The 22,634-nt window shown below is 44.9% G+C and overlaps 1 protein-coding gene across 2 annotated transcripts in view; it reads right to left on the bottom strand.

Moving 5' to 3' along the window:
- Window positions 1–7,768, bottom strand: part of LOC136477111 (small ribosomal subunit protein uS4y-like) — a 41,362-nt gene extending 33,594 nt beyond the window's left edge. For both annotated transcript variants that reach the window (XM_066475141.1, XM_066475142.1), the window contains exon 1: window positions 7,387–7,768. The gene's annotated coding sequence lies outside the window, so the exon portion shown is untranslated. The remainder of the gene's footprint in view (window positions 1–7,386) is intronic.
- Window positions 7,769–22,634: the final 14,866 nt, after the last annotated feature.

Raw genomic sequence — 22,634 nt, 5'->3', positions numbered from 1 at the left:
TTTGAAGATTTGCTGGAAAAAGAGTGACCGAACGCTGCACTGGACTCTGGTGTCCAGCGTTCGGTCAGTTCACAGGAGGTGAACAGCTGCCGAGAAGGAGTGATCGGACGCTGAAATAGTGTTTTCCCAGCGTCCGGTCAGATGGAGCTTCAGCATCCGGTCGAGCAAGAAGGCGTCAAAGCAAGGTGACCGGACTCTGGCTGCGTCCGGTCGGTGTCCACCGGAAGCGTCCGATCGTGATTCCAGGAGATTTGGACCTCTCTGGAATCGACCGGACGCTAGGTGGCAGCGTCCGGTCGCTGCCACCGGAGCATCCAGTCAATAGGAGTCGTGCAGATTTCGATCTCTATTCTTCTTTCCTTATCCAACTTTGTCGGGGACCCTTTTAACCGTGAGCCGCCACGCGTCCTTGACCTATTCCACCGACATCGCCACCTCTGCAACCTCGCCAAGCCGCCGCGCCAGCCTTGCCCTAGCCGCTGCGCCAGCCTTCCCGCGCCACCGTAGCCGTAGCCTCCCGCGCCCGTGCGCCGCCTCTGCAAGCTTCGCGCGCTGCCCGTAGTTCCCTGCACCCTTGCCTCCCACGCCTCCGCATTGCGCCGCCACGCCCTGCCTGCGTCGCTGAGCCTGCGCATCACCTCACCGTAGCTCACCACGTGCCCTGCTCGTCGACGCTCCAACATAGCCGTAGCTTGCCACCGCTGTGCCCTAGCTTCACCAGCGCCTCCCCTGCCCGCACCAGTGCCACACCAGAGCTTTGCCAGAGTCCCTGCTGTCAATTCTTGCAAATCAGCCAACCCTAACCCTAAGTCTTCCGGTCGTTCCCCGCGTGTCGCTTCTCTTCTCTTCTCGGGTCGCCAGTTCGTCAGGTAGCAAGCCCCCGTTTCAATTTCATACCTAATTGCTTGCTTTCTTAGGGTTTCGTATCTTTAGATGAATAATTAAAATTATTGGTATATCCTATGTATTCTATCGTGCAGCGAGTCGGTGCCATTGAGGTCGTATTTGCAATTGTCAGACAACTCAGGGCTAAGCTCGCGAGTACGGATCGAGGCCAAGCCTCGAAAGTGACAGTTGGCAGTTGTTTCTTATCAGCGGTAGTTGTTCTCTTCAGATCCTTCAGATGGCTCGTGTGAAGAACGTCGGAGGTGGTCCAGGTGATGAGGATCCGAGGCGTCAGCCTCGCTTGCCTGTAGATCTAAAAGGCAAGGCGACAAAGAAGATGGCAATAAGGAAGTGTAAGTATCCAGATGCAGATACAGCTAGAGAAGCTGTAGTTGTAGAGGCTACAGAGCGTGTCGAGAGAGGAGGTGCTCGCAGTGGAGTCTGAATTGCAGATTAGCTTTCACCAGAAGCAAGGGCTACACTTGAGCAGGTTGAGCGCCTTCATGGTGGTCCAGCTAGGACTCTCATGATTGGAGGTCGGCATGTTGCCATCGATGAGGGTCAGCCTCAGGAGGAGTCACAGCAGCAGGCACCGTCAGTAGAGCAGACTCAAGAGGGACAGCAGGCCGAGGAGATAGAGCAGGCACCTCAGCCATAGCTTCGTCGCTCTGGTCGTACCCGTGCTCTAGTCACGCCGAGGGCAGATACACAGCGGAGGGGTTCTCGTCCACCGCCTAGACCACATGGTCCGTCTCCAGTGACACATCTAGATCTGAGGGCCGCCATGGCCAAGCAGGTGCAGTAGCTCAGGTTTGTGGAGTTTGAGCAGTGGTTCCTGCCGAGGAGGGATGATAGAGCATCAGAGGACTTCTACACACCACTCCAGGAGAATTTCTATAATGCATATCTTAATAGTGGAGCTGTATTCAGACCTCAGAGGGTGTGCAACATTGAGTCTATAGTTGCAGCAGCTGGAGAGAACATTCGCCCTACCGTGCATATCTGCCAGGGCTGATAGACTTGATTGGACGGACAGGATTATATGTTCCATCTTGGGTCCGTTAGTTCTATGCTTCACTATGGATTGACCCGCAGCACAGATACATTCACTTTGCATTCAGAGGTAGAGATTATAGGCTGATGAGCACTAGGGTTAGGGAGATACTCAGGCTTCAGGAGCAGCCCGTTAGGTCACATGATGTTTGCTATGGACAGACAGCGCCTCCCAGACGCTCTCATGGTGGTATGGTGCCTCCCATAGATTTGGTTCGCCACTGCTTCAAGGAGCCTTTTGGCGAGGGGTCGAGCAGGACTCTCAGTGATCTCACTCCTACAGCTAGAGTGCTGCATGCCATTATGAGGAGGACCTTGATCCCGAGGATGGGGTATCGTGAGGGCTTGACTCGCTTACAGCTATGGCTTCTCAACTCTCTGATGTAGCAGACAGTGTTTGACATTTGGGATCTCCTTCTATCAGAGCTAGAGGATACTATTGCTGAGGGGTTCAGAGGTCATCGATAGTTGCCCTATGCCCATTGGATCATATTTCTTATTCACAGGGTAGTTACAGTGAGGCCGCCTAAGATGCTAGCTGAGTATAGTGGTGCTACTACAGAGTTCCCTACATACAACCTGACTTAGATGATCTGCCATAATACACCACAGGCACCTAGTCAGTCGTGCCATCGTCCAGATGTACCAGAGACTACAGCCCAATAGGATGCTATTATCAGGGGTATTGCAACTACTGAGGAGGAGCAGCTTGCTCAGCAGGAGGGGATGGTCGAGAGCGACCCCAGTGACAGCTCAAACGAGGACTACCTGGACATTCCTCAAATGCCTGCACGTCGACATGATCATGAGGTCGATAGCTCTAGTTCAGCTCCACATGCACCGCAAACAGACCCCGCTCTCCTTGCTATACTTGAGCGGATGAGGCAGGATCAGGCATGCCAGGCTCAGGAGACCGCTGCCACTTTTACACAGTTCCAGACTCGGTAGGATGAGTTTCAGAGACAGTAGCTGGCTATTCAGCAGTAAACACAGGCTCTATAGCAGCAGCAGTAGGCCATGCATCAGCAGCAGATCCTCATGCAGCAGCAGCTTCTCGGATTCATGCAGCATGTAGTGACAGCGAATGGGGCTCCACCGCCACAGCCTTCGCCCTAGCTTGGTCAGCCTGCCACCACTTCGATGACTCCAGCATTACAGCCTAATGTGCTTCAGAGTCAGGGATAGCCACTAGCACGGTATGCTTCACCTACAGAGCAGGTGTCCTAGTGGTTCGCTTTGCCAGTGATAGCCCCGCAGTTCACACCTCTTCAGACGGGCTTCATACCGGCTTAGACATCGTCGCTGCTAGTGCCAGACACTTTAGTCTCCAGGAGCCTTAGAGCGACCTTCAGCGAGTTGATAGGGCAGCCTACTCCACCATACCTGCATGTTCTAGGTCCTTCTACAGCTGCACCTATCACAGCGACTACAAAGACGCTCCCTTCCTCAGTGGCATCATCAAAGCCAGCTGCTACCGTTATCCTTGTAGAGTCTACAGCAGCTCCAGTCCCTGATCCGACCTAGATTGCTTTAGCTTCACTACCCGCTATAGAGGGTCAGACTGCTCAGAGCTCAAGGTCTGATGATGATGGTGCCCAGTTCTAGCTAGCTCCTCATACCTCAGCACCCGGCTCGTCCGCTGTAGCCCCGCTGACCGACTCTTAGGTTTTGGTGTTTGACGTCAAAGGGAGAGAGGGTTCGAGTATGATAGTCTTAGGGGAAGCAACTATTTAGGGGGAGCTTAGCTTACTTAGTAGCTTATTATCTAGTACATTTGGAGTTTTATGTATGATACACTTTTATGCATTCGTCGTGTGTTTACTTTTATGCATTAAACTATATTTATGTGATAGTGATATCTACGTGATCGTGATATATGACATGTGTGCTCTCTACTTTGAATTATTTATATGTCATATCACGTGTGCTATGCTCATTTGCTTTGCTTCCGTGTTTTACTCCGATGCAAATGAGCTTTATTACTAGTACTCATGCTTATTTCATATCCTTTGAGTACATCATGTTGGCTTGGGTCATATAAGCATGCCTAACACTTTTGTTCTTATTGCCAAAAGCTTATATGAACCAAGCATGTTAAAAACCTCATCTCTTTCACATACTCGAGGTAGTATTGTCATCAATCACCAAAAAGGGGGAGATTGAAAGCATCTAGGCCCCTAGTTGGGTTTCGATGATTAATGACAATACATGATTACTGTGACTAACGTGTGTTTTACAGAGGCAATTAAGTTAGGTCATGGTAATGGAGATCGATTGGGCAATCATGGTGGTCATGCCCCTACGATGGAAATCGTTTCAGTTTTCAAAGGATGGACGACAAGGTTAAGGAAGGACTAGTTCTAAGTGTCGTTTGGAGTTGAAGAGACACTTAGAGTAGTTTAGGACTTTGTTTTTCCTTTGGTCGTACTATTAAGGGGGGTATGGATGGGTAGCTTGACCTAGGTGAGTCTAGTGCGTTAGGTGTGGTGCACACTTGCTAAAACTAGCGCTAGGTAGCTCCAAAATAGCCCTTAGATCCAATGGAGCAAACTTCATTCACATATGATCGAGAGTTGAAAGTGAATGGAGGGTCAAATACTGACCGGACGCTGGCTCAGGGTCCTGTCAGTTCGTTTGACCGAGATGTTTTCGTCTGGTGCGACCGGACGCTGAGAGGTCAAGTGACCGGACGCTGAAGGCCAGCATCCGGTCGACTCCAGTAAGGTTCTAGAGAGGGAAAATCTCGACCGGACGCGTCCGGTCACACTGTAAACACTAGAGTTCGGGGTAAACTGACCGGCGCGTCCGGTCAACATGACTGGAGCGTTCGGTCACCCCGCAGAGGCACATAACGGTTCGTTTTTTAGCCCATGTTATAAATACCACCTCCATTCGTATGTGTGGGTACTTTTGCTCATTCCAACAGCTGAGGAACACGTTTGAGAGTGCCAAGAAGAGCAAAGTCCTAGTGAGGTGATTGAGATTTGAGAATCCCAAAGAGAGCCCTCATTAGTGAAGCAATAGTAGCAAAGTGTGCATCCACCCTTCTCATTAGGCTTGTCGTGGTCAAGTGAGAGTTTGTGCTTGTTACTCTTGGTGATCGCCATCACCTAGACGGCTTGGTGGTGATTGGGAGTTTGGTGATCATCCGGCGGAGCTTGTGGGTGACCCAACTCAAGTTGTGAGCGGTTGTGGGTGATTCACCGCGACGGAGTGTCAAAGAATCAACCCGTAGAGAGCATTTGATCCTTGCGCGGATCAAGAGGGAGCTACACCCTTGCGCGGGTGCTCCAACGAGGACTAGTGGAGAGTGGCGACTCTCCAATACCTCGGCAAAACATCGCCACGTTCCTTCTCTCTTTACTTTAAGTATTTACTTTGAGCAATTCAATACTTGTCATTTATATTCCTAGAATTGCTATGCTAGAGTAGGATTGGAACTTAGGGTATTAAACTTTTGTGTGTTAGATCAATAGAAACACTTTCTAGGCACAAGGGGTTAATTGGGCTAACCATAGGATTTGATTATTGTAAAGAAATTTGTAATTAGCCCAATTCACCTCCCCTCTTGGATATCTAATCCTTTCATCCGTGATGACGAGCTAGCAAATCAGTTCCACTGGAAAAGGAGAGTATCCCTCATTACTGATGTGGCTCGGGCTATATATTACTTACATCATGAGTGTGATCCACCCATAGTTCATCGGGACATTACGAGTGGTAACATCCTGTTGGATGCCGAGTACAAGGCCTTTGTATCAGATTTTGGCACTGCTAGAATTATAAAACCTGATTCATCAAACTGGACCGAGCTAGCTGGAACATATGGCTACATGGCACCAGGTATGCGCATCTGCGATTACTTATTAAATAGTTTCAGAAAGAGTAATCTACATTTCTAGTAGTCCTGCAACATTAACTTTCATTCTTTTGCAGAACTTTCCTACAGATATGTGGCCACAGAAAAATGTGATGTGTATAGTTTTGGTGTGGTAACAATGGAGGTGGTGATGGGCAAGCACCCAGGTGAACTTATAGGCCAGCTACCCTTTCTTGAAGAACATGTCTTGCTTGAGGAAATCATTGACAAACGCCCAGTGCCACCAGCAAGCGATGAAGAAGGGTACATTGTTCGGCTTATTTCTGTTGCCAAATGGTGTATTCAAGCTTCCCCAAATGACAGGCCAACAATGCAGCAGGTGCATCAAACCCTTACGACCTCCTGTTAGCATCCCTCGCATAAACGCATTGTTACTCTGGTTTTGGTATGAGTTTGCCCATTTCCCAACTATGCTGTTAGTGGGAGTGAGCTGAGATTTGTACTAAATAAAGCACCTTCCAACAAGGGTGACATTAGTTCATTTTATATAAGCAAATTATTTACAGAATTACATGTCAGTAAAGTGGACTTGTATTCCTTTTAATATAATGGAATAGTACAGTCCCGACCTGCAACTGTGCTTCTCGTTGGAGTTTGGACCTTTGAATGTTGTCTACATTGTGCCAATTGAACTTTCGGCTGCTTTAACCAAAGGCCACAAGTAATGATGTCTCCTCTATGGATTTTGCTTCTCTCTGTAACTATCTGTACCGGTGTCTGGTGTTAAAGGTATAAGCAGTGCAAAGATCTAGAACTTTGATTCATATATAGTATAAAGCAAACACTTTTTACTCTGGAGCAAGTGCAAGTACCAGCTTATACTTTTCTAAGTACGCTGCCAGATGGCAGCAGCGGCAGTGTGGCCCAAGCCTAACCAAACATTGGTGCACGCTGGGCTATTTACCAATGTCTTTACGACCTTAACTAAGGGGTCTCATTCTACGATCCTAATCAGTAGTCTATGTTTCTATGATTTTTATGTTTACGATCTTACCTAAAACCCTCTGATTCAATTTAGAATCTATAATTTTTTATTGACGACCTTGCCATCCAGACGCACTGTACCAGACCACGCACTCGCCCAGGCACCGGGTACAGTCCCTGGCGTGTCCTTCGCGCAGGCACAAGCTCGTACGCCCCAAATCGGCCACAGGTTTGCTCAACTGCTAGGTGCCTGGGCGCAGTGGCAGGTCCAGAAATCAGGTATGAGGCGGCTAAATAATTGAAGAGTATATATCTTACAAGCAGCAAAATCATCAGATTGGCTTTAGAAGGTCAGCAGCTATGTCCATTGACATTAGGCTCAATCCATGGTCTTTTTTCTCAACCTAGCTGTTTTTAGTTACGATATTCTTCTTCGATGCATCTTTCTTACTAAAATAAAATACTTTTTCATCCTAACCGTCCTATGCCCTACCGTCATTAGAAACTAACAATTAGCTTGATAATAATAATCATCTAATTCTTCTCTTCTCCTATGCAATTATTAGAAACTAACAATTGGCACTCATCAATCAAAATAGGATGCATTGATGTAAGATAACTATAATTAATACTCAATGACTCACTATGTAAGTGCAGCAGCCAGCAGCAGGGGGTATTGGGCCTGGGATCTTGCCAGCTGTGGGTGACTCCGCTGGGCGCTCGCTGCTGCGTCAGCTGCCGGCCGCCGGGGCAGGGCAGGCTTAGCTGTAGACGGGGCACCAGCCAGTGGGGCGCTGCTGTGCTGGCTGCCTAGTCCGCCAGCAGGGGCCGAGAGGCAGACCTGGGCAGCACCGCAGCCTGACGCGCGTAGGCAACCAATGCCCAGCGCGGCAGCGCCCTGCAGGTGCTGATCTGCGCGGTGGTGGCCGAGGAGGGGGAGGCGCCGTCACAGGAGAACGGAGCCGCGGTCGGGAGTCCGAGGATAGTGCTGCTGCCTCTGGCCTCTCGATGGGATTGGACTTTGGAGCCTTTTGTGATGGACTGTTCCTGGGCAGATGTAATTGAGTCAGAATCCCTAATTAACTGTCGTCGTTGATTTCTGTATCGAAAGTTTGACTCCATCTATACAAAATACATGCAACATTTATATCTCTAAATAAATTTATTAAAAAAACTAGATTCAAATATATATCTAATAATATTAATTATGTAATATAAATATTAATATTTTTTTAATATATATTTAGTCAAAGTTGTTTTTTCAAAAGCGAAAACGGCAGATGCTTAGGGGCCGAGGGAGTATAGAAGTGTTGGGCCTGTCTAGATAATCAGTCATTGAAAGAGGGGCGATTATGTTATTATTGCAAATGGACGCAAATCTTAACGGAACGACGGAAGTGGCGTCAATCAAGGGAGCACAATTTTGAAATGATAATAATTAAACAGCATCTCCAAAAGTTTATCTTAAACTCCCTCTCTAAATTATCATTTATAAAGATATTTGAATAAAAACCGATCTATATGTTTTCACCTCCAATGCCTTCTTTGTATCTTGTGCGTACTCTCCATCTTTGCCTAGTAGGAAATATGGGATAATATATTTGAAGATCTAATAAAAACTATTGGAGGGTATTTTTACCAAAGTTTATATTTCTACCAATTGGGAAGAGTACAAAGAAATTCTTTTAGTTGCTCGCAGGAAAGTAAAGAACCTCCATGGCACTTAGGGAAACAATATTATTTTTAGTGGCATTTAAAGAAGTTGTTCTTCTTTTTCTTGAGACGGTCCATAATGCTGGTTGCATTTTATCCAAGGTTTAGTGTTTGCTTGAAACATAGTCCAATATGAAGCATACCGACTACTAAAAAACAGAATTTTACTTTTATATATGCTACGATGTGAATACACTTCCTTCTCAAATACATATTGTTGTGTCTGTGTGTTCGTCATCAGCAAATTTTTTAGATGAAGGCATTGAATCCGGCTTCATCGCTTAAAACTAAGGGAATCCACAAAAACTAACATAAAACACGTTCAACTTAAAACTCAATTCTAACATTATTTGACCATCCAAATGAAGCAAAGAAATGCATAGCCGCTTCTAGCTCCCAACATATTGGTGAATATGTTCTTTGTTGTAATTGCACAGTTGTAGCTGTGCCCAATGTCGTAACCAGTGCGTTCCTCTGAACAAGACATGTAAAAAAGTTTTAAGTTGGCATTTGTCAAAAACAGCTTCAATTTTTGTAAGCCACATCGACCAACAAATGGCTGCACCTCCTATTAACAACAAAGAATTGTTTGTCCCACGTTCTTGTGTTGTACCATCTATGAAAAGCTTAATAACATCCAAAGGTGGTCTTCCTAAAATAATATATATCGCACGCTAAAGAAACGTTGCATAAAGGCAGTCAAAAAACAAGTGTTGAATTGTCTCATTCTAGCAACAAAAGGCATAAGATACTCCGTCCGTCCATAAAAGAATGCAATTCTCGCTTTTCGAGAAATCAAACAGTTTGAACTTTGACTAAATTTATATAAAAAAGTACTATTATTCATGATACAAAATAAGTATCATTGAATTCGTTATAGGATATATTTTTTATAGTAAATTTATTTGGAGACATAAACATTAATACTATTTACTATAAATTTGGTCAAACTTAAACTAGTTTGACCGGCACGAATCCCATAGTTACATTCTTTCCTGGACAGAGGGAGTATATTCCAACGCCATTTTTTTCTTGCTAAGTTATCTTTGGTTAAAATAACCCTGGTTTTAGGAACCATAGAAAAATCTTTATTTTTTAGAGGCAGCTACACGCCAAAAATCCATAGTAACTTTGATCCCCATGTCGACACCTTTCTAACTAGACAACCTCTTTTCAATTCTTTCCTCAACTCCTTTCTAATCTTTGTTATTAAGTTTTCTATAATGCATTGGCAGATCGAGGTATTGTAATTCACATTCTTTCGCTTTCCCAAAGCAAAAAAAAAAAAATCGCTCTTGTAGAAGTTTTTTTAGACCTAATAATTGCTCAAAAGTGCAAAGTAATAGTTTGATATTCATTGCTTGTTCAATATCATGTTCTAAAAACAACATTGAATCATCCGCATATTGCAGAATCAAGAGACCATCTTCGATCAAATATGGAACAACCCCTTTAACTTGCCCATTTTATTTTGGCTTGTATGTCCAAAATATTGTGGAACAACCCCCACTAACATGCCCACCACAATATTAACCAAAATCGAGGATCACTTTGTCTTAGGTCTTTTTCGTTTGCAAATACGACCCAACTTGGTCATTTACTTTTATGCCTACATTACCTCCTTGAACAAAAGTTTGTATCCAGCTACACCATGTTTGGCTAAAGCCTTTCATTCTTAAAGTTTGTTGGAGAAAACCCACTTAACTTTATCATAAATCTTCTCAAAATCAATCTTAAAAAATAAACCATGTTGTTTTTTTCTTATGCAACTCGTGTATCGTCTCATGTAGAATGATGTTTCTATAATATTATACTCGGAGGAAAAGCCTTTTGCGAGGGTCTAATTATCTTCTATGCAACTAAAACAATCCGGTTAGTAGCTACTTTGGTAAAAATTTTGAATCTCACATTAAACAAACAAAATGGCCTTGCCGTATTTGCTTTGCCTCATTAGTTTTGGCCAGCAAAATGATGGTTCCAAAATTCAAAGTATGTATTTTTAGACCAAAGGCTTTTGGCCCTGCTTATATTGAAAGCAATATGGTAATTGTTGGGTTTACCAGCTTACAGCTAGAGTATATGATTACATCACGAGGTTCCCCAATACCTCCCCCTATCCCCATAAAACTATCATATTAGGGGACAACTATGTTTTTTTTTGCTCCAGCAGTTCCCTAATACCTCTCCCCTTTTTTGGTGGCCACCAATATTTCCCTCATCTCCCCTCAAAGAAAGGGGGAAATACAACTCCCCCAATACCATGGGGACCATCCCAACTACCACTTTTTAGCAGGGATGAAAGCGGTATAGATATTTTCGGACCGTATTTGAGACCGAATCCATTTAGAGGGATCTAGATCTATCCGTATCCGAGTTTGGATATTCAACATCCGATACCGTTGTAGGGTCGAGATGGCGGACTAGATGAGGGTGAATAGTCCTTTCTAAATTTAATCGCGCCGGCTAACCGAAATAAATAAGGAATTAAAACTATCGGTCTAGCTAAGACAACACCCCTCTAAGTTCACAAGGACCTTATAAAAATCCTAAAGAGGCAACAAAGGTGTCGGACTAGTTAGTGCTCACCTATCCAATTCAAGCCTGCAAGGTTACACAAACCTATGCAACTAGTACTTCAAGCAAACCGGGGAGCACCTATACAATCTAGTAAGCAAAAGCACAAAGCCACCTAAGCTCACTAGCAATGCTCAATAACAAGGCTACATAAGCCAAATTAGAGAGCGCAAATTACTTTGCTACACAAACTAAGCAATGTGACTAACAAGGTTACTAAAACCAAATTAGCCACGCAAGGGAGCTACTTCTATGCTACACAAGCAAGAAGACAACTAGCAAGCTACACAAGCAAACTAATTACAAGAGCAACTACACGAGCATAATGTATATGAAAGTAAATACAAGCTTATGTAAAGGGGATGCAAACCAACGGGAAGACAAGGATGACACGGTGATTTTATCCTGAGGTTCACGTGCTTCCCAACACGCTAGTCCCCGTTGTGTCAACCGCTCACTTGGTGGTTCGACGGCTAATTGGTATCACCCACCAAGCCCGCATGCCGGGCACCGCAAGAACCTACCCCGAAAGTGAGGGTAGCTCAATGACACGCTCTACTAGAGTAGCTCTTCGCTATTCCTGTGGGGTGAGCACAATCCCCCTCACAAATCCTCCTCTAGAACACCGCACAAATCTTCCTACGTGCTTCAACGGAGTCGCAAGCCACCAAGCCATCTAGGAAGTGGCAACCTCTAAGAGTAACAAGAAACACCGGCTTGCAACACGATCACCTAGTGCCACTCGATGCAACCTCACGATGCAATCGTACTAGAATCGCTCACTCACTTGATTGGATAATCACTATCAAGCTCGAGTGAGTTAGAAGGCTCCCAAGCACCACCACACAAGTCACCAAGGCTCTAGTGTGCTCAGCAACCGGCCAAAGGCCGGCCAACACTTCTATTTATAGCCCCAAGGGCTAAACTAGCCGTTACCCCTTCACTAGGCGTTTTTTGGGTAGACCGAACGCGCTGGCCCAGCGTCCGGTCGTGCTACGCCGTCCATGTGTTGCTCTACGTTCAACTGGAGCCGCCCGATCTCAACGGTAACTACACGCGCCAACAGTCAAGACAACCAGACGGTCCAAGCCCACGACCTGACGTGCCAGAGCCGCGTCAAATCATCCCCGCGCGCGCACAGCCAACACCTGACCGAACACGCCACTACTCCACGACCGGACGCGCCACCACCTGAGTCCGGTCGTTTCTAGAGAGCTCCCCGAGCCTCTATTTTGCGACTGGACATGTTAGGTGAGTCACGACCGGACGTAGCACCTAAGTCCGATCCTTCACCGCCTGCCATGTGTCAACGCTACACCCATGCCACTGTGTCAGCATACGTCAGAGATGACCGGACACGGCCCCTGTGAGTCAGGTCACTCTTTGCGCCAGCATCCGGTCACAAGACCGAGACCGCGCGCTCTCTGCAGCCACTTGACCGGACACGCAGGTCCTTCCGAGGACAACGTCCGGTCACTCACAGTGACCTCCTTTCGCCTCCTTTTCTTCAACGAGTTGATTTGTTTCAACTCTAACTTCTCTTCCTTTGCAAATGTGCCAACACCACCAAGTGTACACTAACATGTATATGTGTGTTAGCATTTTTACAATCATTTTTTAAGGAGTTAGCCACTCAACTTGCCACGCCACTCGATCCTAGCAACGATGCAAAGTTAGATCACTCGAGTGGCACTAGATGACCGATATGCAAACAAGTTTGCCCCTCTTGATAGTATGGCCATCTATCCTAAACCCGATCATCAACTTCTCTACACACATATGACCGGTGAAATGAAATGCCCTAGGTTATTGTAACACCCTCGGTGTTACGCCCTAAACAAACCACTAAACCCTGTCATGAGCATCATGTTTATGTGATAATGCATGTGATAGAATGTGTAGATAAATTTCTTGTAACCTAAAATGACCAATAAAAATATTAAATAAAAATTGATTCAATAGCTCATGTTATGCCAAGTAGGGTTAAAAACCAATTTTTATTGAGCAAAAATATTATAGAACATGTGTGCGATACCTAAATAAAGTTTGAAGTACAAACTTTATAGATGACAATGCAACTCTTGCTGCAGAAAATTAACATTGCTAGCTAGTATTTCTAATAGCTTAGAAATGGAACTTGAAATTGAATTTAGCTCAAGTCTTAGAAGATTCTTTAAGTTTATTGATAGCAAGACAATGCCATATTTGGAGATTTATTTTGCGAAATTGAGTTAAGAGGTGGTATCATGTTTTAGCTCGAATTGGTTGCCTAATAGACCCTTTTTAGCATAGTGAAGGCAGTTTAGTATCAACCTCAACAGTTTAGTTGCCATCGACGCTTTAAAATTTGTGCACGACACGATCTCGGTGGTTGCCACGCTCGGGCACACAGCGTCGCCACGCTGGCTGCCCCGCGCGCACGTGCGCTACCGTGTGTGGCCAGCCGAGGCTACTTCCAGCCTAGCCATGGCTTAGCTATGGCCTTGTCGACATAGATTTTTTGTCCCATGCCGAGGACACACATAGCAAGCTGGAAGGGTCTGCTCGATGGAGCTGTAGATCCGCCTAGTTTCAGCGCAGGGATGGTCGATCTTGCGCACTCCTCCCGAGACATGCCAGTCAATTTGACCCTGTAATTGACAAGGAGAGAAAGTTTATCAGTAATTAAGGGCGAAACGTACCGGTGTTGCCAGACAGTCCTGAATGTGCGGCTCTGAGAGCCGATATGAAAGGAGATCGACTAAACAGTCGATTCTAGCATATTCGTGAGAATAAATCGGGTAAAGCTCCTTGGGTTGTATAAGAAGAATCGGTTATCATTCAGGATAAATGTCGTTATTTGAACAAATATTAATCAATGGTAATAAGATTTCAACAATGATTGGTTTATGCTAAGCCAATGATTACAAGTAACCGAACCCCTTACTATATAAAGAAACAACTCAATACCATTTAACCGTTTAATAAAGATAAATTTAATGAACATGTTAGATCTCATCTATCGTTATGACCAGTGGGGCATGAGGCAGAATCATGCAGGCCGTAGAAATAACAATAGACTCGACGACCCTAACTCATTACTAATATCAGTGGGGCATGAGGCAGAATCATACAGGCCATAATATAATAATAAGATCATGGGGCTAACACATCTTTCAGCCTATCTTTACTTCAACGATCTCGTGACGTGAACTGTTTGTGAAAGCACTCGATATCGGCTAAAACAGCCGATTCAGGCATAGCGCACAGTTAAAGTCATGCCTTATCAGGAATAGATCTACCAAATGACGATCCCCACTCCACGGTGCTAACAGTGGGGTGTGAGACAGAATCACACAGGCCGTGATAACGGGCCATGGAATGGTTTTCGCTAGCCAATAAATCTACTCAAGACGTAGCATGCTTTAACCGCACGCTATGCACAATCAAGATTGACGTAAAACAGCCGATAAAACATAACTCATTGTTTAATGTGTAGATGAGATCAGTTTTAGATTAACAAACGATGGACTAAATAAGATATAAGGCCGATCTAGATCAATCCCAATCGGGCAGAGTGATATTGCTGCAATTTAGATAAATAATGAAAGCAATAAGCAATATCGGTAACTTAATGAATCTACCAAAGACTGTTATTCTAAGGTAGAGCCAATAACTTGACCTTGATCTAGTTCATGCAGTGGGGGTCAACTGGATCAATGCAGCCATACTTGAACTAGGCAAGAATCGATAACTAACTTATACCAGAGTCATAGTGGAGGTCGACCGGATCGATGCAGCCGTACGAACAGAGGTATAAGCCATTACGATACTTACAACAAGCAGTGGAGGTCGACCGGATCGATGCAGTCATACTTGCTGAAGAACTCGCCGAGATCTACTCTACTCATACTCCTAAGGGGTGGCCGGAGCCGAAAAAGTAAATGACTTGTATATTAGATTGATTGTGTTTTTTTTATAATAGCCGGGGTTTGATATTTATACCTGGGACCTGCGCATGACTCCTGTCTAAACACGACTTATCACAATTTTTGACCCTAGAGAAGATATTTCTAATTTAAGATAACTTGGACTCTAATCTTTCCCTTTTTGTAGAGTCCAACATGTCTCGTCCTGGCGCCAATCATAGCCTTTGTCGTTATCCACTGGCGCTGTCTGAAGAAAGCCGATTTTTAGTGTTGCTTTCGAATCAGCTGATTCTGATCTGCATGCAATTGATTCCTCGATGACATGGCTTTGGAGCTCTCGAGTCCCTACGACTCTCCTTCCAAATCTTGGTGTAAAAACATGCCCCCCAATTTTGGGATAAAAGTAATTTTATTCCAAAATTATCACGTCTGTATCCCCGATAGGTCCATAGTCACGGGTAAAGAATCTTGATCTAGGGTCTTCTGTTTGTCGCCGTCTATATTAGCTCATCAGCCCATGCTTAAAAACTTTTATAAGAGCATCATTGCTTCACGAGCACTTGGATTCATCCTACTAGGCCAGCTATAAAATGTCTATCAGACCCTGGCAAGAGCAAACTCAACAATTTAGCCATGTTCTTCTTCTATCTGCCTCCTCGAGTGCTCCTGACTCCGCTGGACCCTCCATGGTCTATCCTTTTGCTATGAAGATCTTAAGCGGTTAGAAGAATTCTTGTGCATAGGGTGATTGTATCGCTCATTTTAGCACCTTGTCGAGCAAGATAATCAACTACTGCGGTTAGAAGAACTCTTGTGACATCACCTGGGTCTTCTGTCCATGATCGCAGAGTTGTTCTAGTGTTTGCAAGGGCTAAAATACATGGACACCTTCCCTTTGTTTGCTTGATCAAATGCCCACCGGAAAAGCCACAAGCTTCTTTCCAGTGGTTTCCCAGTCACCAAGAAATCAGCTAGGTATCTGTTGGGTAGACGGCTTTTCTATCATAATTTCCCTAACGGGCCGATGTGACTCATTTCATGATAACTTTCAGCCCTTTAGGGATTCAAACTCCCTTCAATCCAAAGTAATCTTGGGCTGATCGCTGGTCAATGTAAATCTCTTGTATCCATCCCACGATATTTTGAACTTGGGGAAGCAATAAATCTGAATTCATTACCTCCTCGTTATCTATCCCCTGAACTTCTCGAGCATCGACCCATTTCCATATCTGGTTTCATTCCCACACCCTCGGCGAAAACTATCTCCTCGCCTTCCCGGGCTATATATACGGGCCATGGCTGGGGATCGAAAAATAGCTCGCTCTGTTTCAAACCTTCCATGTCCTTAGCATAGTTCCTACTTTTCTATAGGTTTTGAGGTTATGGAGAACAGCAAGAGGTTTCCTGAAAAGGCCCTCATAGGACCTACATCATTGCGTCAGCGCCTTTATCATCAAGAGGGTACAACTCACGATGCCCCCACTGCCTCGGGGGATAGGGCCGACTCTGTTCGGCCTTTAGGGTCCTCTTCGTCGACAGCTCGTCGTCAGCTCTCTTGTTACCAAAGGAGGCAGATTGACAACGATGATCTGCTTGCCTCCTTTGACCGGCATGGCTAGGGTCTTGCTGAATGCCTCTCTCTTGCAGAATCGACCCTAGTCATGGTTCGATGTCGATCACCTCTCGAGGCCGGTTCAGTGGAGGATAGGTTGGCCAAGGCCGAGGCCAGAATCATGGGTGAGATATCTGTCATAACCTTTGCTTCCTTTCAATTTTATCCTCAAGATTCTGATCATCTCTCCTTTAAATCTTTTTAGACTTGTCTATCCAACTAGAGAGCCTTCAATTGGCTACAGAGCATGCGGCGGGATTCATCAATGCCAGAGGCGCCATCCCGGTGGTTCGCCTGCACGACATCCCAAATCGTGTTAGGGAGGTCGCTTTGCATGGCGTCCGCCATGGTGCTGCTATGGCGTTGGCTTCTGCGCAAGCCCATTCTGGCCACGAACTTTGGTTCCTTTCCCATGGTTTTCCAGCCACAGCGCACCCTGAGGATTGTGAATGCCTGACCGAGGATTTCTTCAGTGCTGCTAACTCTATAGCCTTTATCTCCCATGCCGATGATATAGTAGCCAAAGTGTTTTCTAGCCCGTAGTTTGTAATAGGTGATATTAGCAAACAATTTCTTCGTATTCAGTGATTTTCCTTTTGTCTCGTACTTTATACCATATGCATCACCTTGTCCATGTTTGTTTTTGCTTCTACGGGCGATACACATTGTACTGGCTTTTTACCCCTTTGAGTTTATTTTCATACTAGAAGTGATACCCTTCTGGTATCGGCTGTTAGAGTTGACAACTGAGCAAGTTGGTTGCCAAGTATTAATCCAAACATTAGGGCAATATTTCTTCAAATATTCCCCATTTGATTGCTCTGCCGAATTCTTTTTCCTCCCTCAGCGTTTCCAACATATAAGCGTACTAGGCGCGCAACGTTTGATCCGATAAGGTCTTTCCCAGTTAGGTGACCATTTGCTGAATTTACAGCCTTTTGACCCGATCGGTAATTTCACTTTCCAGACAAAGTCTCCTTCAGAGAATTGCTTAATCTTGACCTTTTTATTGTAATATTTTGCAAACCTCGGCTTATTGGCTTCAATGTCTCTTCAATAGCACACAGCCGAAGGCAACTCAAGTCTTCTAAATCATCCATCATAAGATTCTGGTAGACTTCAACTGATAAATCACTCTGCCACATAACACGCCTTGATCTAGTTTGAACTTCCTAAGGAAAGACTGCATCGTGTCTATGCACAGTTCATAAGGCGATCACATCAGCTCTTTTGCTCTTGGTCATCAAGGGCAATCCATTCCCAACCTTCCCCTGAGTCTTGTTCCCCTTTTCCATTTTTGAAGATCAGGTCCTGAAGGTGAAACAGGCTTAGAGGAGTTTGTTTGATCGTGAAACCCTTTTGGCCAAGGGGAACTTGGACAGGCAAGAGGCTAAAGAACCGTCACAGTCGATTGATCATCTCCGTTTCAGCTAAAGAGCCAATTTTGAAAATAGCCGATTCCAGACTCCCAATCTTAATCCCACTTAGGTCTGAAAACACGGCCTTTATTAAGAGAGCCCTTCGATCTCCCATCCTCAGTCATCTGGTGTCGTATTCTCTTCAGCATTGGTGAAGCGGCGCTTCGCCTTCTATTAACTGCAGTTGCCTTTTGTGCGTCCCGAGGCGTCCACCCCTTCGCTTCATGTCTTCAAATACCAGTCGAGGGCTTTGGCCTTAAACACATCTCCATCCACCACTGTTCCTTTGCTCTTTTCTGCCTATCAAAGCCCTACAGCAGTTTTCTTTCTTCCTTTCATAGATCCAATCATCTCTCATGGCTGGCAAGGACAATCAAGGCAAGCGCGCGGTGGAGGAGATACCAGCAGAGGACATGCTGATGAACTAGCATCTTTGACGCATGAGGTGAGATTGGCAACCTCTGTTCATGATGATGATCTATTCTGACTCGCTTATAGGTTTGTTGCGAATGACAGCCTTTGCCCTTTCCCTAGGATCGGCAAACCTGCTGATGCTGCATCTTCCGCACCGGCTTCATCGTCAGATTCTTCCAACTCGTATGACGGTAACGATGCCTAGTGCTTCTTCCATGAATGGAGGGCAGTCGAGGACCGCTATTCCGAGGTGATTCAGAACAATTGCCAGCTTGAGATTCGTCTAGAGGTCTTCCAAGCGGCCCTTAATGCGGCTGAGGAGGAGGCCAATGCCATTCAAGCGTGGCTAACTGAGTCTGACGCTGTAGTAGCAGGTAAGATGAGTTCCATGAGTGTTTCTATTCTGGTTTCCACCACCTTTATCTTGATAGTCTTATATAATTGCCAGCTCAAATGGTGCAGTTGGAGTCTCTCCAACTAGCTGTGAACACGGCCGCGGATGCCGTCAATGCTCGGGGTTCCCCATTGACGCTTGTCTCCAAGACATCCTGGCCCGCGTTCAGGAGATTGCCCTTCACGGCGTTCATCATGGTGCGTCGGTGGTGCTAACTGTGGTGCAGGTCTAGACCGGGCATGACCTCCATGCCATGGAGGTTGGCTTCCTGATTGGCGATGGCCCTAAAGGACATAAGGACTTGATAGAAGACTTCACCGTAGCGGCGAAGGCCATCATGGACATCACATCTGCTCAGGATGTGGTGAACAAGGTCTTTGATTAGGTTGTATCTAGGGCAAACTGATGAACAAAGACTCTTATTCTTTTCATGTATGCGCCTCAGTGCAATGCCCTTGTGTATGGCTATTTTTGCTTTTTGTTTTTGCTCTATAGGTGATACATATCGTATCGGCTTTTATTGTCTTTGGAGATTTTCATTTTTTTGAACTAGAGGCAATACCCTCCTGGTATCGGCTGTTAGAGCCGAGAATGAATCATCTATCAAATGTTGACCAGATGCTAGGATAACATTCCGCAGAACTTTTCGTATCAAAGGTCAAACAATTAATCAACCCAGGTCAAGCATCCTATTAAGTGAAACAGAACTTCTTCAAGTCCATTAACTCTGAATCGCACTTACAATTCCATTTAGCATTCATACGTCGGCCTAAACCCATACCCAGAACTAATGCTTGTTTTCCTTTATTCCAATGGCCGACGTGAAGCCACAATTTTTCTACTAAAACAAACTCTTAGAGCCAATCGCTTGCATCGGCTGTTGGCTTTCATTGTTGATCTTAATGAAGCCTCCTTCCCATGACTTGCCAGAAAAACATTCGAAGTCTCCTAGTTCTCAAAAGACTAGATCGGCTGTTGTGATGCTCACGGACTCATCAGCACGAACCAGTTTGACATCATCTCCATGCCATTGAATCAAACACTGATGCATGGTCGATGGTATACAGTAGTTCGCATGAATCCAATCTCGATCGAGGAGCAAACTGTACGACCCTTTTCCATCGATGATGAAGAATATGGTGAGCAGAGACTTGTTCCTGATTGTTAGTTCGACGTTTATTGCCCCCCGGGTCTTAGACGTATTACCTCCAAAATCCTTAAGCATCATGTCAGTCTACATTAGGTCTTCTAGTCCTTTGCCAAGTTTACGAAAAGTAGTGTAAGGCATAAGATTGACAGAAGCACCTCCGTCCACCAACATCTTGTTCATCGGCTTCCCATCAACAAGACCTTTCATATATAACGCTTTTAAGTGCTGATGTTTAACTGGCTTGTCAAATATTGCCTGTTGTACAACCATTAACTTGGCAACTATCTCCTCATACTCTGATTCATCAAAATCCGAATAAACTTCTTGATCTGTCGGAGCTCTAAATTCCAATGGCAACAGAAAAGTCATTTGGATATTAGCCGATGGTTGCTTTCTATTGGCTATTTGCTTTGTACGCCATACTTGAGGTTTACCGGATGCCTGAGCTTGTTCCATTTCTTTATTCCTTAGGTGTTGCACCCTTCTCTTCTGGCTTCTTGTTAATCCTCCTGGACACCATTGGCCTTCCTGCCAAACATACTCTCTTTCTTCTTTTCTATAATCAGCCCAGTCTTGGTCAACAACTCGCTTTCCAAGCCGATCATGAACACTCTTATTTTTTAAGCGCCGATCCATGCTATTATGATTATATGCATCTTGGGCATGGATAGACTGGTGGTTGGTTTGAGATTGCCTATACTCCCGATATTGATTGCTACATTCTGGACAGTTATGTCTGGTAGGCAACTTCAAACCTTCATTCCAGTAATGTCTGAAGAAAGGACAATTCTAATGTAATTCGACTTGTTTCCTTTCATACATCTCTTCTTTCAGTTGATGCTGGTATGCTTGATCCTTCAACCAACACTAATAATCCTTTTCCTTCTGCCACTGCCATTTATTCAACAGAATCTAAGATGTAACTCGCGGCTTTGTCGTCCCTGCTTTTGATGTCTCCCCCTGCTCGTATCGGCTCTTTTGCTCGGCACGACGTCTCCTAATCTCTCTGTACTCGTCAGCCGATATTTGCATCTTGGGACCGACCGTTCCAATTTCTTTTGATCTGGTTGATGTTAGGACCTTAGTCTTTCCTTTGAGTAGCGCAGCATCAACTATGTTTTGTTCTCCTAGGAAAGGATTATCATCAACTTTCATTTTTCGAGGTGTATCAAATTTGAGCCTCCCCTGCTGAATAGCCCTCTGTATATGCTGCCTGAAGATTCTGCATTCATTAGTGGAATGAGAAGTAGCATTATGGAACTTGCAAAACTTCTTATTCTTCAACTGATCAGGGGGCAACATAACATGACCATCGGGCAACTTGATCTGCCCCTTCTCAAGTAAGAAATCGAAGAGCTTGTCTGATTTGGTGACATCAAAGTCATAGCTCCACGACTCCTCTTCCCTAAGGATTTGGCACCATCACTGTCTTTTTGCCCCAATTTCATTCAGCCGTAGCAACCTCTTCTTCTTCATCTTCATAGCTGTCATCGACTGAATATGGATCATAAGCTTCGGCTACTGGGTACTCTTCTGGAACCAGGTATCCCTGTGCATACTCTAGAATTGACTATTGAGCGCTGCCACTCGTTGAGCCAATTGACCTAAGTTGTCAAATTCTTATCCCAGCAGCTTTTCTTTCTACATTGGCAGCATTCCTTGAACAGCTAACGCAGCTTGTTGATCATCAGCCAAATTTAAGGAGAAGCACAAGTTTCTGGTTTCTCGGAATCTCTGAAGAAATTCAGTGCCCGATTCATTAGTCTTCTGTCTTATAGTTGTCAGATCGGTAATCTTCTTTTCTCCAGTCTAGTGTAAAAATATGTATGAAACTTCTTCTCTAGGTCAGCCCAACTGGCAATGATGAAAACAAGTGAAGGCTGGCCCTGATAGGGACATAGAGAAGAAACAAACTCGATGGGCATCCTCAACTGATGTTTCATCCAATTGTGTAAGATACCGACTGATATATTCTATCATGCTTGTACTATCTTGGCCAGTGAACTTAGCAAATTCCGAGAGCCTATAATTTATGTGAAGAGCGACCAAATCATACCATTCTAGATATGGGCATTTGTACGAGAAGGTTAGCCCTTTTGGCTTTAGACCGAACTGATTTTTCATCATCTCGGTCACCCTCAGCAACAATTCATCAGCTTGCGGATTTGGATTCCTCTACACCTGCTGACCCATCTGTGGATTGAAATCCCACGTGCCTTGATATCCTAGATTTGGCATCATGTGAAGGGTGTTGTAATCTGTGCCATTGTGATACCCTTGTGGAATCTCGATTTGCTGGGTTCTTTGCCGGTTTGCTGCTTGAAGTCTCTAATTATAGACATAAGGATCTATATCTCTATGGATCCTTTGAATTGATGGTGCTATTTTTTGAGCCGACGGTGGTATGTGGCCTGATGTGCCAAAATTGATCACCTCGTTCTGACTTTGCCCCGTCAGCTGTTGCACAACCTGTATTGATGGTCCAGGATTATACTATATCTGCTTCGTAGTAGTTCCTTGAGCCTGTTCAAATGAACCCTGAACTATCTGGACATCACCATTACCAGCTGGTGTTGCTTCTTGATGGCTGGTACCGACTTAATTAGTCCCTTGGGTCGATGGATCTAGAATATTGTAATAAGCTAGCCCACCTTGACCAACTGGAAATCCATGAATCAGCTCTCTCATGGCATTGTGGAATATGTCTAG

Source organism: Miscanthus floridulus, chromosome 8 (genome assembly GCF_019320115.1).
Source record: "Miscanthus floridulus cultivar M001 chromosome 8, ASM1932011v1, whole genome shotgun sequence".
Lineage (NCBI taxonomy): Eukaryota > Viridiplantae > Streptophyta > Magnoliopsida > Poales > Poaceae > Miscanthus > Miscanthus floridulus.
The sequence above is the reverse complement of the archived record's forward strand: the minus strand, read 5'-3'. Positions and strand labels throughout refer to the sequence as shown.